The sequence below is a fragment of the Dipodomys ordii genome, unplaced genomic scaffold, assembly GCF_000151885.1.
Source record: "Dipodomys ordii isolate 6190 unplaced genomic scaffold, Dord_2.0 Scaffold83, whole genome shotgun sequence".
Classification (NCBI taxonomy): domain Eukaryota; kingdom Metazoa; phylum Chordata; class Mammalia; order Rodentia; family Heteromyidae; genus Dipodomys; species Dipodomys ordii.
In genome coordinates, this window is record NW_012267299.1 from 6639941 (window position 1) to 6655150 (window position 15210).

Here is a 15210-nt window from a genome sequence, read left to right on the forward strand (position 1 = left end):
TAGCTGAGGAAATAATATTGCAGATCAAGTTTGTAAAGCTCCTGAGTAGTGGTATGTGCCAACAGTAGGAAGAGAGCCAAAGAGAGAAAGATAAGATGGGGGTGTATTGGTAAGAGATGCCTTAAGGTCAAGAAAAACATATAGGCACCAATGGTTCATTCCAGTAATCCTAGCTACTTGAAAGTCTGAGATTGGGAGGATCACAGTGCCAAGGCAGAACAATCTGTGAGACACTGTCTCCATAAAAAAAAAAAAAAAAGATAGATGAGGTAGTAAAAGCCTGTTTCCCTTTGACGACACTTTGTTTCTCTAGGAGTTTTAACCAAGGCATTGGAGGATAAGCCAACAAGTAATATTTAAAAGAATAATTCAGGGAAGGGTAACAGTGCAATGTGAGATTTTTAATAGTGTGTTCAGAAGACCTCTTTGAACAAAGATTGGGAGCAAGAGAGCAAGCATACTGTGAGGGCCTGGGAGGGAATCACTCTAGGCACAGGAAACAGTACAGAAAACCGTGCCTGCCATGTTCAGGGAAATTTGTGTATTCAGAGGAAGAGGGGAGAGAGCATAGGAGGAGATAAGGACAAGAATGATGGAGAGGATAGCAGGCCACAAAGGGCTTGCAGCCTATTGGATTCTCTGAAACAAATGGAAAGCAGGAGGGCTTTCAGTAGAATTATATGAGATCTCCCTGGTCACTAGCATTGGGATAGAGGGCAACAACAGAAGCAGAGAGCTAGTTAAAAGACTGTATAAGGTCAGGAAAACTAGTCCTTGCAGGAGGAAATCCAAAGGAGTTGTCAGGTCTTATATAGCACATACCAAAAAGAGACCAAAAGAAGGGCTTTCTAAATTAGGTTTTCTGAATTGGGCAGGGTCAGATTTTAAATCCTTTACTGGATGTATCATCTTATTGTATCAGTCGAGGCAAACTCCTTATTGTAACAAATGAACTAAAACATTCAGAAGCTTAATATAATACAAATTGAGTATAATTCAAAAAAGATCCTTCTCCAAATTCTAACATGAGAACTCCCAGTTCCCTTTCATCTTGTGATTCTACCACATTCAGCAGGAGAAAGCTTAAAGGATTCCACTTGGTAACTATGCATGAGACAGGTGGAAGTATCAAGCAAAAATGTTCTCAAATTCCATTGGCCAGGACTTACATGGCCATATGTAAGCTGCAAGGAAGTCTGGGAAATGTAACCTTCCATATGTTCATCTCTCATGAATCATTGACTATAATCTACAATTATGACTTGGCCATTTTTCTCCCCATGCCTGTCACCAAAACGTTCCACCTCCCTTTCTTCAGTGCACCAAGCTGATTCATTTACAAATTATAAATTGTAAAAAAAAAACTGTGTGTGCCCATCATTTCCATTTACCTTCTATAACTCTTTCCTTCAGTCTTCTGAAAAAATGTTTTCATTTTTCATCCTTATCAATGATAAAACGGGCTGAAACAAATGAGCTGTAACAAATAATGTGATAACACATGCTAAAAAATTCTAGAAAAGTACAGCACAAAGGTTTATGCTTTCTTAATTGCTTGTTGTAATTGTGGTTAAATTATATCATTAAAGTATAGTTTTTCATGATGGTATATTATTTAGTTCTTTTACAAAACGAATTGTGACATTTCTATTTGAAAAGCATTTACAATGAAATGTAGATGAATATTTTAGTTAAATATTATGTTAGATTTGTTCCTTCCAGAAATGTGTGATACTAAGATCAATCGATGGAATAATCTTTTTATGTAATATAGTTAACTTTCTCAGGAAACATTTTTTATGGCATTTGAAAGTCAAATTGATCAAAGTTAATTTCATGCTCATAATAAGTGGTAGTCATTCATAGCTGTAAACTACTTTAATAGCATTTTCAAATACGACTTGTGGTTTGTATGAAAATAATTACAGTAGTGATTGCTATAAAATTAATAATGTCCTTGTCCCATATCTCACTTCTATCGTGTTTTGGAGATGGAGAGATGAGCAGAAGTATTACAAAAAAAGAAGAAGAAGGCAATTTGTCTGAAGCTCAGTTTGCAGTTGCAATGCCCTCCTCTTAAAAAAAAAAAATTAAAAAGCATTTTAGCCTGGCAGACTATAGAAACCCTGAAGTAATGAAGCCAGATATCTGAATGGTAGGTTGTCATTTAACGTACCTATCACATTACAATTATGTTCTTCCTTTGATGCTATCACAGTTATCATTATACACATAAAATATACATGGGAAGATATCTTAAAGACATTTAAATAACAAGTGCACATAAGCACACCCACACTTTCCTACATTCCTTTTCACTATCTGCACACTTATTTAGATCTGTGGCATGTAGAATACTATTCTAGTCACTAAGGAGGCAAAGAGAGGTTAGACAAAAATCTCTGCCCTGAAGAGCTTATCATATAGTTTGTATAGTGATATAAATACCATAAGATATTGGTAATATGTACGAAGTTAAAAGTTAGTGCTTCTAACAGAATCATACAGAGTTTGTGTTAAATTGCAGATTTCTTGGTCTGATTTCCAGAACTATTAAATAGGCATCTCAGGGCTTCCAGTAGCTTGGAGTTGTTTTTGTTGTTGTTGTTTGTTTTTGTCTTGTGTTGTCTTTAAACAGGATCTCACTATGTAGCCTGAGCTAGCTCCAAGTACACGCTTCTCCTGCTTCAACCTCTTGAGTACTGGGGTCATAGATGTGCACCAGTAGGCCCAGCTCCAAGAATTGCATTTAACAACATCCCAATGATGCTATCAGTAAAATCTGAGAGTCACTAGAAAATTAATCTACTAGGGACTAATGTAGAATAAGAAGTTGCTAGTATTCAGTCTTCTCTCAAAGGATGAAAAATATTGAAAAGAAATCTATGGATCTTTATCCAAAAAGGTTATCATCTCAAGTTTTTATTGCATCATTATTTACCACTAAGATATGGAACCAACCCAGATGTCCCTCAGTAGATGAATGGATCGAGAAAATGGATATATTCACAATGGAATTCTATGCCTCCATCAGAAAGAATGACATTTCCCCATTTGTTAGGAAATGGAAAGACTTGGAAAAAATTATGTTAAGTGTAGTAAGCCAGGCCCAAAGACACATAGATCCCATGGTTTCCCTTATTTGCAATTACTAGTATATGTCGGAAACAAACAGAAATGGTCAGATAAGCGAAATGAATGCTAAGATAAGGACTCAAATGTTTTTTCTTTCTTGCTAGTATGTCTAACATATTTATAAGATATTTCTTTGTTGCTTTGTATGTCCCTCCCCCCATGGTATAACCCCTGTTTTCACTGTATTAAATGTTGGTATAATTTGTGTAGGGGAAGGGAAACAACAAATTGTTTAAATAGGGATACAGATGGACCCATTGCAACAATGAGATGTACAAGATGTTATGTTGAAAATTAACTTTACAACTTTGATGTGGTGGGGGAGGGAAAGGGGGGTAATAGGGGGATGTTAAGGGGAAACAAAGGAGAAGCCAAAAATGCTTGATAAGAAACGCACTCATTACCTTGCCCATGTAATTGTAACTCCTCTGGATGGTATTTTCACACACAAAAAAGAGTATACAGTGAGAAGACAAGCCTTTTGCAACCCTAGGAAAAAACACTGACCTTGGGTGTCTAGCATCTCAAGCAATAATACTGAATGGTATTTGGTCATAGCAGCTGAGCAAAGTCAAGGTCATTATCTCAGCAATAGAAACTAACTCTTGCCAGTTTAAATAGATAAAAATAAAAACTTACAGTGACTTTATATAATTAGTGACATTATATAATCTCCTCAAAGGCTAGATAATATAGCCTTGGAGTAACTGGAATAAAATGCTTGTTAGGTAGGCCCAGTGGAACACATCTGTAATCCTAGCTACTCTGAATTGAGAGTTCAAGGTCAGCCTAGCAAGGTTAGTGAGACCTTGTCTCTAAAACAAAATATAAACAAAGGGCAGAAGCAACTCAGATGTTAGAGCACATGAGCAAGGTTTTAAGTTCAATCCCCTTTCAATCCATAGGACTAAGAAGGGGGAAAAGTCTGTATTGATAGACCAGAGCTAGAAAACTAGTCTGGTCTAGGGAGTCTTCCCTATCACTGGCAAACAATTTGTGTTAAAAAGTTCATCAGGATCCTGGGTGAGGACACAAAGTAGACATTCTTCTTGACCCTGTCTCGGTCATAGTCATCTTCTACAGTTGTCCAAAGGTCTTACAAAGTGAGTATTAGACACAGCCTCTATGATGAGAGATGAGTTCTGCCACCAATATCTTACAAATCTCTTCAAATATAGGAAAAGGATTAATATACATGGCAGCCAAAAAATAGCAAATGTCCATAGGAAAGAACAATGTACTAAGACTAACAATTTTATTTCTAAGGATAAACTCTAGATGTAGAAACTCCAGATACAAGAAAATATTATTTATATTCATTGTTTCCAAACTGGAATCCAATTTTGTTCATTAGCAGGCAAATGGATAGTTTGTTTATATAATGCTATTTAATAATTAAATGAATTTAAAAACTCATATTAACATGAATAAAACTTTTTAAGTTTGATTAAAAACAAAACTGTAGAAAAAGATTTAAAAAACTACAGAAGAACACATAGAGTATGATACTAGTTTCATAAAATCTAACCACATAAGATCACAGTATATATTGACACAGATAAACATGTAATAGAAGTCTAAAAACATGCATGAAAATGATACATAGATCCTTCAGGAAACTTTTTTATTTTTTGGTCAGTTGTGGGAGCTTGAACTCAGGACCTGGGTGCTGTCTCTGAGCCTCTTTGTGGTCAAGGCTAGTGCTCTACCACTTGAACCACCATGCTACTTTCGGCTTTTGAGCGATTAATTGGAGATAAGAGTCTCACTGGGACTTTTTCAGAGCTCAGTCTCCTGAGTAGCTAGGATTACAGGCATGAGCCACCCACCCCTGACTGGTTCAGGAAACTTTTGAAATAGAGTAAAAAAAAAAGATTGACTAGATTGAAGCTTTAGCAGTCACATTTCTTTTTAAAAGTCAAATTTGAAAAATATTAGTGTTTGAATAGGAGACAATGTTGTTGTTCTACCCAGAACTCCTAAGACCCTTTATTGACTTGCACACAACAGAGCAGTTTAAACTATTCTCTACTTTTTCTTTTCCCATTTACTCCTCAACTCCAGTCATGCTTCCACCCAACTGATTTTCCAAAACTTCTTTTCCAGATCAACTGATGATTTCTCTAAGATTAAAACACAGGTCCCTTAGTAATCCTTGTGATCATTTCTTCCACTTTGCAACACTTTGTTCCCTTGCTGTGATAGAAGCCTGGATTGTTGTTCAGTAAATATTCTCCTCACCTTTCCTAACTCTATTGATGTTGGGTGACATACTTTAGCCAATGGAATGTTAGGCAACTTGATGGGAGGATTGACTTTAAATGTGCTCTGGGTTTTGGATTCACTTTTGGTCTTGACCTATTGTAAGATCTCCAAACTAATTGCTGCTTTTCAATTCTGAGCTCCAGATGAGCACATAAGCAATAGAATAAGTTCAACCTATAGCTTAATTAAAGCCGAGTTACTCCGTTTAGCACATCTTAGGACAGCTAAACTAAAACCAACTCACAGATCTGTGGGCATTAGAACAAATAGGTGACTTGTCTTGTTTTAGCATGATTTATTATGTAGTATTATTGCAGCAGGACCTGCCTGACACAACTACCTGCTAGAACACATCGTTTTCTGTTTCCTCCAGTCTTACTGACTGCTTCTCCACATTTTTCTGACCATTCACATAGGAGTACTTCCAAGGGTCAATTAATTCTCAGACCCCTTCTCTTTTCTTACTCTTGGTATTCTTTGTCATTCTCAAGACTTTAAATGTTATCTGAAACTCCTGAGTTTATGTTGCTAGCCCAGGACTTGATTTCCAGACTGGTATAATCCCCTGCCTATCTGAAATGTCCACTTGGATTTCTGAGAGGAATTTCAAATTAAATCATTTGCCTGAACAATTCCTGTCCTTGCCCAACTTTGTCCTTTTATTTTTCCTCTTAGTGAGAGCAATGCACTCCTTCCATTTGCTTAAGGCACAAAACCTGGAGTCATTCTTTTTTTTTGGAGGGGGGTCCGGTCATGGGGCCTGAACTCTGGGCCTGGGCGCTGTTCCTCAGCTCTTCAGCTCAAGGCTAGCACTCTACCACTTGAGCCACAGTGCCACCTCCGGCTTTTTTCTTTTTGCTTATATGGTGCTGAGGAATCGAACCCAGGGCCTCAGGCATGCAAGGCAAGCGCTCTACCACTCAGCCACCTTCCCAGGCCCCTGGAGTCCCCAATTCTCTCTCACATTCCATTGTATCCTTGGGCAATCCCATTGATATTGCCTTATGATTATTTTTGTTAAATCTAACCCTTTCACTACTATCAACTTGGTTCCATTCATCTTTATCTCATCTCAATTGTGCAAGAGTCTTCTAATCATCTCCTCACATCTGCCCTTCCTCTTTTCTATACTCTATATTGCCTAAACCTCCTTTTAAAATGTTAGACTGATGGTATCACTTCTCTGCTCAGGTAACTTAAGTCTTGACTTCATTTATTATCCTCATTCACTCTAATCTAGCTGCTCTGACTTCTGTGTTGTTCTAAGGACCTGAGCCAACCATGTATGCTCGTGCCTTTACCTAGCTGCTCCCATTGGCTGGAATACTGTCATCTGGATGGATTCACAGGCTTGCCACTTTCAAATACCTCCTTCCATAGTCTAGAACTGCAGCTTCCTGCCTCCGAAAGTCTTTACATCGTTCCTTTATTTTTATTCGTAGCACTTATCGCAACCTAAACAACATATTCAACTTGTTTCCTCATTAGTTTTTTTTTTAAATTAAATGTTACTCATCCCCACCCAGAATGAATAGTCTTGTTTGTCTGAATTTAGAATCTTTGGGTCCTGGAATATAAGCGACACTCACATATTTGTTACATGAATTCATCTATTTAGGCTGCTTATTTGAAATTTTATGTAGATAAAAATAGCAATGATAATAGTCAATGTGTATATGATATAATAATGAACTAGGAAAATTGAGAGAATGTGTAAGAATGGGAAAGATGTCAGAGAATGATGAGAGGAGTGACAGTGATCACAATGCATTGCGCTCAGACTGACTTGTGGAATTGAAATGCCTTCGTACAACTACTTAAAGACAATTAAAAAAAAAAACAAAGAAAAGGCAGGCATCATTAACTCTAATTCCCAGAGGATCTGCATATTTTGCCAACTAATCAATTTATGATGATATGGAAGCAAAGTTTATCTAAACAAGGCAATGTGTGTGTGTGTGTGTGTGTGTGTGTGTGTGTGCAATCCCAGATTTGTGGGTGACAGGTAAGCATCTACCACTGAACTACATCCACAGCAAAAGGGAAATACCTTTAGTTTCTCTGTCTTCAAGAGTCTCTTAACTGTAAGCTTTTGTCACTTTTTATAGTTGTTCTTTAATGACTATTAGGTGCTCAAATTTTTATTTTAACATATTAAAATCTAGGATTAAGCTGTTGATGGGAAACTGTACCCACATTCCCCGGTTTAGGGGACTTTCTTCTATCCTGATTCCATGCTGAGATCTCAGCTCAAAGCACCTGTGAGGTAGTTGGGTCAGAAAGGCAACCTCTGGGGTTGCATGTATTTGGTAGACAGTTCAATGCTAGCTCTGTTTGTTGTAGAAGCAGGAAACTATGTGACTATTTTGTCTTCCAGGTATAATTCTAAATTAGAACCGAGGTTAAAAGGATCGTAATAGAGGCATGAATCAGATACTCTCCCCTCTGCTTCCCAACCCAACAGTAGATAAGGGGAATTAAGTTCAATAGACTTTGATCCTCACTGCAGTTGCTGTTATTAGCTAGGGAAAAGATCAATTTACATACAACTGTTCCTTGTATATAAAAGCCACCTCTACACCCACATATTTACAGCAATTCACCATTTCTAAAAAAAAAAAAATTGGAAGTGAAGGCGTGGGGATTTTTTTTTTTGTAATCTTTAAGTCCTTTTACAAAGAAATTTAAATCCAACATGTCACTTTCTGAGTCTAAGGCCTCTTGGTCAATTTCACCCACTACTTCAACCCTTCCCACCCGTCTCCAGAAGCCTGAAGAAGGAAATTGATCTAGTCAAAGTGGAGCTTGTCTTTTCAGTGTCTTCCTTGATCTGGTCTCCATTTTCCATATTAACCATCCCTCCAGAATATCCTGTTGGGGTGAGGGTTCCCGTTTCTCTTGTCTCCACCTCTAGGCCCCCTGTACTCCCCACAGTGTCCCCTACCCCTATCCCAGCCACGAGATCCTCAGATTTTCCTACAACTCATTGCCAACTGAGTCATGCACGACAATTTCCACAGTTTTTGTGTTTAGGGTGGGATTTTTGGGGGGGGAGGGAGAAGTGGTAAGCCTGGGGGTGACCTTAGGTTGATGGCATTTTGGGGTCCCTAGGACCAGCACCAGTGTCCCCAGTGTAGCCAGGGGCCCACAGTCAAGGCCTGGCTGGGAGCATCTGGGCGCTTGGGGCGCGTGGGGCTCGAGGACGGAGCGCGGCGGCGGAGATGGGGCTCCTCCCTCCCCGGGGCTCGGCGGGCACCTGGCGGTCGAGGCGGGCGAGGGGCGGTGCCGCGCGCGTCACGCGGCGGGGTGGGAGCGTGTGCAGGTGACACCCCGCGGCCTCCTCCACCGTACAGCAGCTTGGTCGGCGGCCCGGGCAGCAGGGGCCGCTGTGAGGAGCTCCGCGCTCGCGCCGCCGCCGCCGCCCGCGTTCCCGCGCGCCCTCTCCGATCGGCTCCGTGCCTGGTGAGTGGGGGTGTAGGATGAGAGGAGGGACGGGGGAGAGACCCTCCGGGACCAGCGAGGTGGGGCTAAACTTTGCTGGGGCTGAGGTGGAAAGAGCTAGAGAAAGGGAGAGAGAGCCGAGGTGGAAGGCGCCGGGGAGCGGCAGCGGCTGGAGGAACTTGGGCGCGGCGCGCCAGGAGTGGGAGCCGGATGCGGGGCACTCGGGGTGCCCGGCCAGGCCCTCCCTGTTCTTGGGGAGGCTCCTGGGAAGTGCTTTCCCTCATCGCTCGGCGCTTGCAGGGGACGGAAACTCCTCTTCCAGGGAGAGCTGGGGCCGCCGCGCGCACCTGCGCCTTCCCGGTGAGCCCCGCGCCCGCGCCGCGCGCCCCCCGCGCAGCATCCCGCGGGGAGGGTCGAGGCCCGCGCGCGCGCGCCCGCCCGCCCGCCCGCGCAGGAGCCGGGACGCCGGGTCCCGGGCGGAGTGGCCGAGGTGGCTGCTTCGCGGGGAGGGGGTGGGGACCGGAGAGAGAAGGACCTGCTCGACCTTGGCCGTCGAGGTCAATTTCCTGACTTGGGATCTGGCCTCTCCAAGCCCTTCCCCTCGCACTCCCCGAGACCCCCTTTCTCCCTACTTCCTTCCTCCGACACGGCCACAATGAACTCGGGGCGCTGCTCTTGGCACGGGGCGCTGTCTTTTTTGGCGACCGGGGCAGTGTCCTGTCCTGGTGGCTGCCGCTGGGCCGGGCAGGAGAGGGATGAGGACAGGGCCGTGGAACAGGTCGTTCCAGAGATGGGACAGGATAGCCGGTGATGTTATCGTCCGCCGTGTCGCTCGTTGGGAAATGGGCCTCTCCCTCCCGAGTCAGTCAGCGCTGATTGAAACTTACCGGATGCAGCCCGGCGCTCTCTGGAGCTCCCTGGGGAGCTCGGGACAGAAGACTCGGGACTCTGTCCCAGCCCAGATCCGGGGCAGTTGGGCAAACAGGTCCAACTCCGAGGGAAGAATCCTTTAGAGAGACCCGAGTTAGTTCCCACTGGTTCTTCCCCTCCTAGGAAAGCGTTTGCTCTTCACCCTGTGTGCTCTCAACTTACTCTTTGTTGACTCTTTACACTTATCGTTGAAATGCTACAAACGTCATTTTGTGAGTGCCTCTGCCTTCGAACCAGCCTTTTGCCCAGTCGTTCCCTTAATCTGTAGCTTCTATTCAATAGACATTCTCCCTAAAATCCCTAAAGGATTAAATAACCCCAAGTGCCAGGCACTGGTCTAAGTACCTATGTTAAGGCTGTTAAACGTCAACGACTCTTTGAGGTAGAAGGTATTATTCTCATTGTACCAATAAGGACATGCTCTATAATAGCAGTAAGGATTCCAGCTCTGGGGCTCAGGATGTTAACGATTGTGTAGTCTGACCCACCTACACTTCCTTTCTTGGTCCTTCTTTTCCTGAAATGCTATATCAAGCATTTTGGACCAGGCTTTCATTTCGTCTCTGGCCACTCTTTTCCTTCTTGTGTGTCTTTGTATTCATTTTACACACAAACAGCCTCTTCCCCTCAACGTTTCTCAGTGTACATTATGGTACACTACTTGGACTAGCCAAAGATTCTGTGGAGGGTTGTTCTGTCAGGGGCTTCACCATCATTCTACTCACCAGAACTCAATCATCTGTCTCATGTTACCCTCTCCTAATTGTGAAATATCTTCCTACTCATGTTTATGGGTTCTCCTGTATCCTGATCCCTCCTGCTGTCTTCACCAGATCACCATCTCCCCAACCACTCTTCCATCGTTTGTTCTGTACCCATTCTTACTATTATCTTTAGTAAGTATTACTTTCCATGAAAACATCACAAACAACCTACGACATCATATCTTCAGATTTTTTTAATATATATTTTTATTGTAAAGGTACCGTACAGAGGGGTTACAGTTACATGAGTAAGGTACTTCAGATCTTATACCTAGTAGTTGCTTGATGAATGTTTGTGGAATCAGATGTCATCTTCTAAGGTAATGTGGATGGAGTAGGTCTGGTGATGGCAAAACTTAAGCCAGATGGTGCAAAGTATGAAGGAGATTGTATTGATAGAAATGGGGGAACTGCAGGAAATATTGCTGAAGGGTAAGAAAACCTGTTCCCACTGCATTGCCACTGGGTGACCAGTAACTGTGACTAAACATAGTGTTTAGAGGTGTGAAGTAAATTAGCAGGGACTGTGAATCTTAACAAAGCACAATATGAAACCACAGTCTTCAAAAAAAATTTTTGAAAAGATAGCACATACAGAAAAGTGCACAAAACCTAAATGAATAGGTTAAGCACTGGATATATTTAGCAGTGGAATTTCTATTACAGCAGGACAGATGGATGAGGCAGTAGTCGGTATATGGAGGAGTCTTTTTACAAAGTAAGTAATCGATGTGGGCCTGAACTAAGCTAGAGAGTCATTATCAAGAAAGAATTGCCTGTGTTTTGGAAGGTTTGAAGTGAGAAGAAGAGAAGACAGAAGTGGCACCAAAATGGTGAGAATGAAGGCAGAAGAGGAGAGTTCTGATTCATTGAGCATTCTTTCCTTTTGCCTTTGTCTTTCTTTTTTTTTTTTCTGTGAATGTCTTCCCACAGCATATTCTATATACAATTGTAATATTCTGTGTTTTCCATATAACACAAAGAAAACATTTTATCTTATTTTTTCTGCTTATCTTGTTTGTTTATCTGTCTTGAGGGGGGTCAGGAGGTGCACAGAAATGGAAGGACAAAGTGTGAATAAATGCATCAGTGGTACACAGTAAACACTGTGTTGAAAATGAACTCTCTTATATTTAATACTTGCTGTTTGTATAATATTCTAGTAATTATAATATACTGTAGTGATTTTCCTGTGTGTGTATGTGTGCATGTATATACTCATGTGTCTGTGTGTGTATATGGTTCTATCTCATATGTGATAGGCAAATGCTCTGTCATCAGCAGCCCTATTTCAGTAGTACTCTACTGATAGGTAGATTAGCAACAGATTATAGACAATATAAATTATAGTAATCGTTTTCCTTGCAGATATATCATTTTGCAAATTGGGAACCTTCTCTAATGCTAGTGTTCTAGAACTGGAGTTGTTTTGTCAACAGAGATGGTCATTTTTACAGTTCTTAGTATACATTGTCAGATTTCTGATAGTAAATTGTTTTTAAGATGAATGCATTATGGCTACCCTTGTTTTTAAATCTAGACATTAACAATTCAATTCAATATAAGCAGTACTTTTGGTCAGTAACAAAGAACACAACATGCCGGTTTAAAATAACAAAAAATGTATTGTCTCACAGTTCTGGAGGCTACAAGTCTCAATCAGAGTGTGAGCATTATTAATTCCTTCTAAGAGCTTTGAGGGAAACTGTTCTAGTTCCTGAAGGCAGCATCAAACGTTGGCATGCCTTTGGCAGGTGGAGCCCATTCACTGCCTCTGTCTTCACATGATACTCTCTGTGTTTCTGTGTCTTCATATAGCCATCTTCTTATAAGGCCACCAATTATATTGGGTTGAGCACTCACCCTACTCCAGTGTGATTTCTTTTTTTTTTTTTTTTTTGGGTCCAGTCGTGGGGCCTGAACTCTGGGCCTGGGCACTGTCCCTCAGCTCTTCAGCTCAAGGCTAGTGCTCTACCACTTGAGCCACAGCACAGTGCCACTTCTGGCTTTTTTTTTCTTATGTGGTGCTGAGGAATCGAACCCAGGGCCTCGAGCATGCAAGGCAAGTGCTCTACCACTGAGCCACCTTCCCAGCCCCTCCAGTGTGATTTCTTAATCAACTATGTCTACCAAGACACAATTTCTTAATAATGTCACTTTCTGAGGTAGAGTGATTAGGAGTTGAACATATCCATTTGGAGGACTCAACTCAATTTGCAATTGAGATTTGTAGTAGAGTAGAATATGCATAACAGAATGTCTCTATCCTTAAATAATTTCTGATTAAGTTTCAGAAGTCGGACTTATCCTGATTTGATTGTTTATTCCCCATGATGCGCCTCTTGTGCAAACATCAGCTTTGGGATTGGGAAAAGTGGTATTTATAAAAGGATTTTAGAGCTTTTGTAGATATAGTAACATGTCAAAATGAGAAAGAACTTGGAACTTGGAATTTCAGTAACACATGTGACTCATGCCATAAGCAGTTTTGAGATGTCTATATACTACAGGTGTTTCTGTGACATATCCAGTTGTAAACATTCACAAATTATATAAAAGTTGAAAGCTAATGTGAATTTGGCAATTCATAAGTGGTCTAAAAATGAAAATTCCAGTTGTTCTTAATAATTGATTTAGATATATTAAAAGCGTACATTATTAGCTTTTTTGTAAACAATAGAAGTGGGCATTCGATCTCACGTGTTTATCCAAATAAAATTAATTTTCATGTAATTTACAAGTTTTCCAGATTAAAGACATTAATTAGTTTGGAGAAACAACCACTGGGGCCGTGAACACCACTAGCCCTCTTTCTTATCGTTCTAATGTAGAGTATAGAGCCAAATCTAGATAAAATCAAGGCATTTCAGAAGTTGCTTACTCAACAAACAATTGTCAGCTTTGTGTCAGGCAAAGTGGCTACAAAAGGCCAGGTGAGAGCTGTGTATGGTAAGAAGAGGACAGTGTAACAACACAGACCAGGGGCAGGGAGACACAGCAGACAGGCAGTCAAGGTAGCTCTCCTCAGGTAAAAGAAGAGTGGAGAATTGCTCAGCTGGGGAATGAGGCAAGGGATGGAAAATCAAATCCAGATAGAAAGGATGTGTGTGAGATCAGAGAATGGGAAATTCTTTAATATATCCACAGAAGTCAGTGTGAGACGAGGTTGCCTAGGCTTCAGTGGGCCAGATTTCCTAAGAGCCTTATTTGATCTGTTAAAGATTTTGGATTTTACTCCAAAGTTAATAGAGGAGCCATTGGAACCCTGTCAGGAGGACCTGTGACGATTCATCTTTTGAAGGATCCTCTGGTGTTCGCCACTTCACCATTATTTACAGGCCCTATCTCACTCCCTATCTGATCTGGAGACCATAGCTACTTTCATTGTTTACACTAGCTACATTGTGTATGCTCAGTTTGCATATGAATTTTGGAATAGAAATTAAACCGCTTAAGTGTCCTTTAGGCTTCTGTACTTACAGGATGTCCATGCATTTCAATGTGAAACCTCTTATTAATTACAGGGTGGAAATTTGGGGGATTTTTTTCAGGTATCAGAACTAGTGGCAGGAGGCACTTCATGTGCATTTTCTCATTCATTGTCTCAAGTCAACAAGATCTACATGAAGATTGCACTCCTTATTGTAGCCATGACTACAGGATGGGAAAGAAAGCAAAAGTGGTCAGGCTACACTGGAAAAAGCATGAAGTCAGGATTTAAATCCAGGTCTACTTAACAAGGTTCAGACTCTTCCCACTCTGCATCCTAGATTGATCTAAGAGAGTGTGTGAGGATTGTGAAGGTAAAGAAGAAGAAAAGGAGGGTGAGTGCTTTTTAATTAATTAACAAAATATTTTAATAATAAAAGAATTAATAAAAAATACTTTCCACTTAGGGTCTCTTACAGGAGAAATGTAAGAAATAAGAAAGAAAATTGTAGAAACCTCAAAGATAAAATTTTGGGCTTACCTTGTGTTTGTTTTTGCTGTTTTTGTTTTGTGCTTTAGGTATACTTAGAAAATTAACACTAGAAATTATAGGAAATAAAGTCTGGGTATAGCTCTCTTCCTCGAGGAAAGCCTTGAAATTCCTTTGTAATGTTAAAGCATTAATACATAGTTTTATATTAAAGATAAACTATTAAACATTCACTATCAACTTTTTATTTTGTGCTTGTTCTCAGACTTGAACTCGGAGTCCCATGCTCTCTAGTCTTTTGTGTTCACAGCTGGTGTTCTGCCACAAGAGCCATGTCTCTAGTCTAGCTGGTTAGAAGGGAATCAATTCTTGCAGACATTTTTCCTAGGCAGACATTTTTTGCAATTGGTCTTTCACCTTGTAGCCTCCTTAGTAGCTAGGATTATTTATAGCTATGAGCTACTGATACCCAGCTACAACTTTTATTCTTTTGATTGATCAAAAGAAAATTATTAATCAGCTTGATTTAGTCAAAATGCTGCGATTTGACTGTAATTTCTGTTTGTTTGTTTGCTGTGGTAGCAAGTAGTTGGAATCTTTGCTTCTGAAGTAGCTACATAAATAATTACCTATATTATCAAGGTCATTAAAACTTTTCCATTGGGATGTAATTCCCCAGAGCACATACAGATTTTTTTTCTTTGCTTAGCATACCATCCTAAAGTATATAATCAACTTGTACTTTTTATTTTAAAT

The 15210-nt window shown here is 40.7% G+C and overlaps 1 protein-coding gene across 1 annotated transcript in view; it reads left to right on the top strand.

The window, feature by feature from the left end:
- Nucleotides 1–8823: 8823 nt before the first annotated feature.
- The window catches only part of Elovl7 (ELOVL fatty acid elongase 7), a 76661-nt gene continuing 70274 nt past the window's right edge, over nt 8824–15210 (top strand). Inside the window, exon 1 of the mRNA XM_013025248.1 lies at nt 8824–8862. The gene's annotated coding sequence lies outside the window, so the exon portion shown is untranslated. The remainder of the gene's footprint in view (nt 8863–15210) is intronic.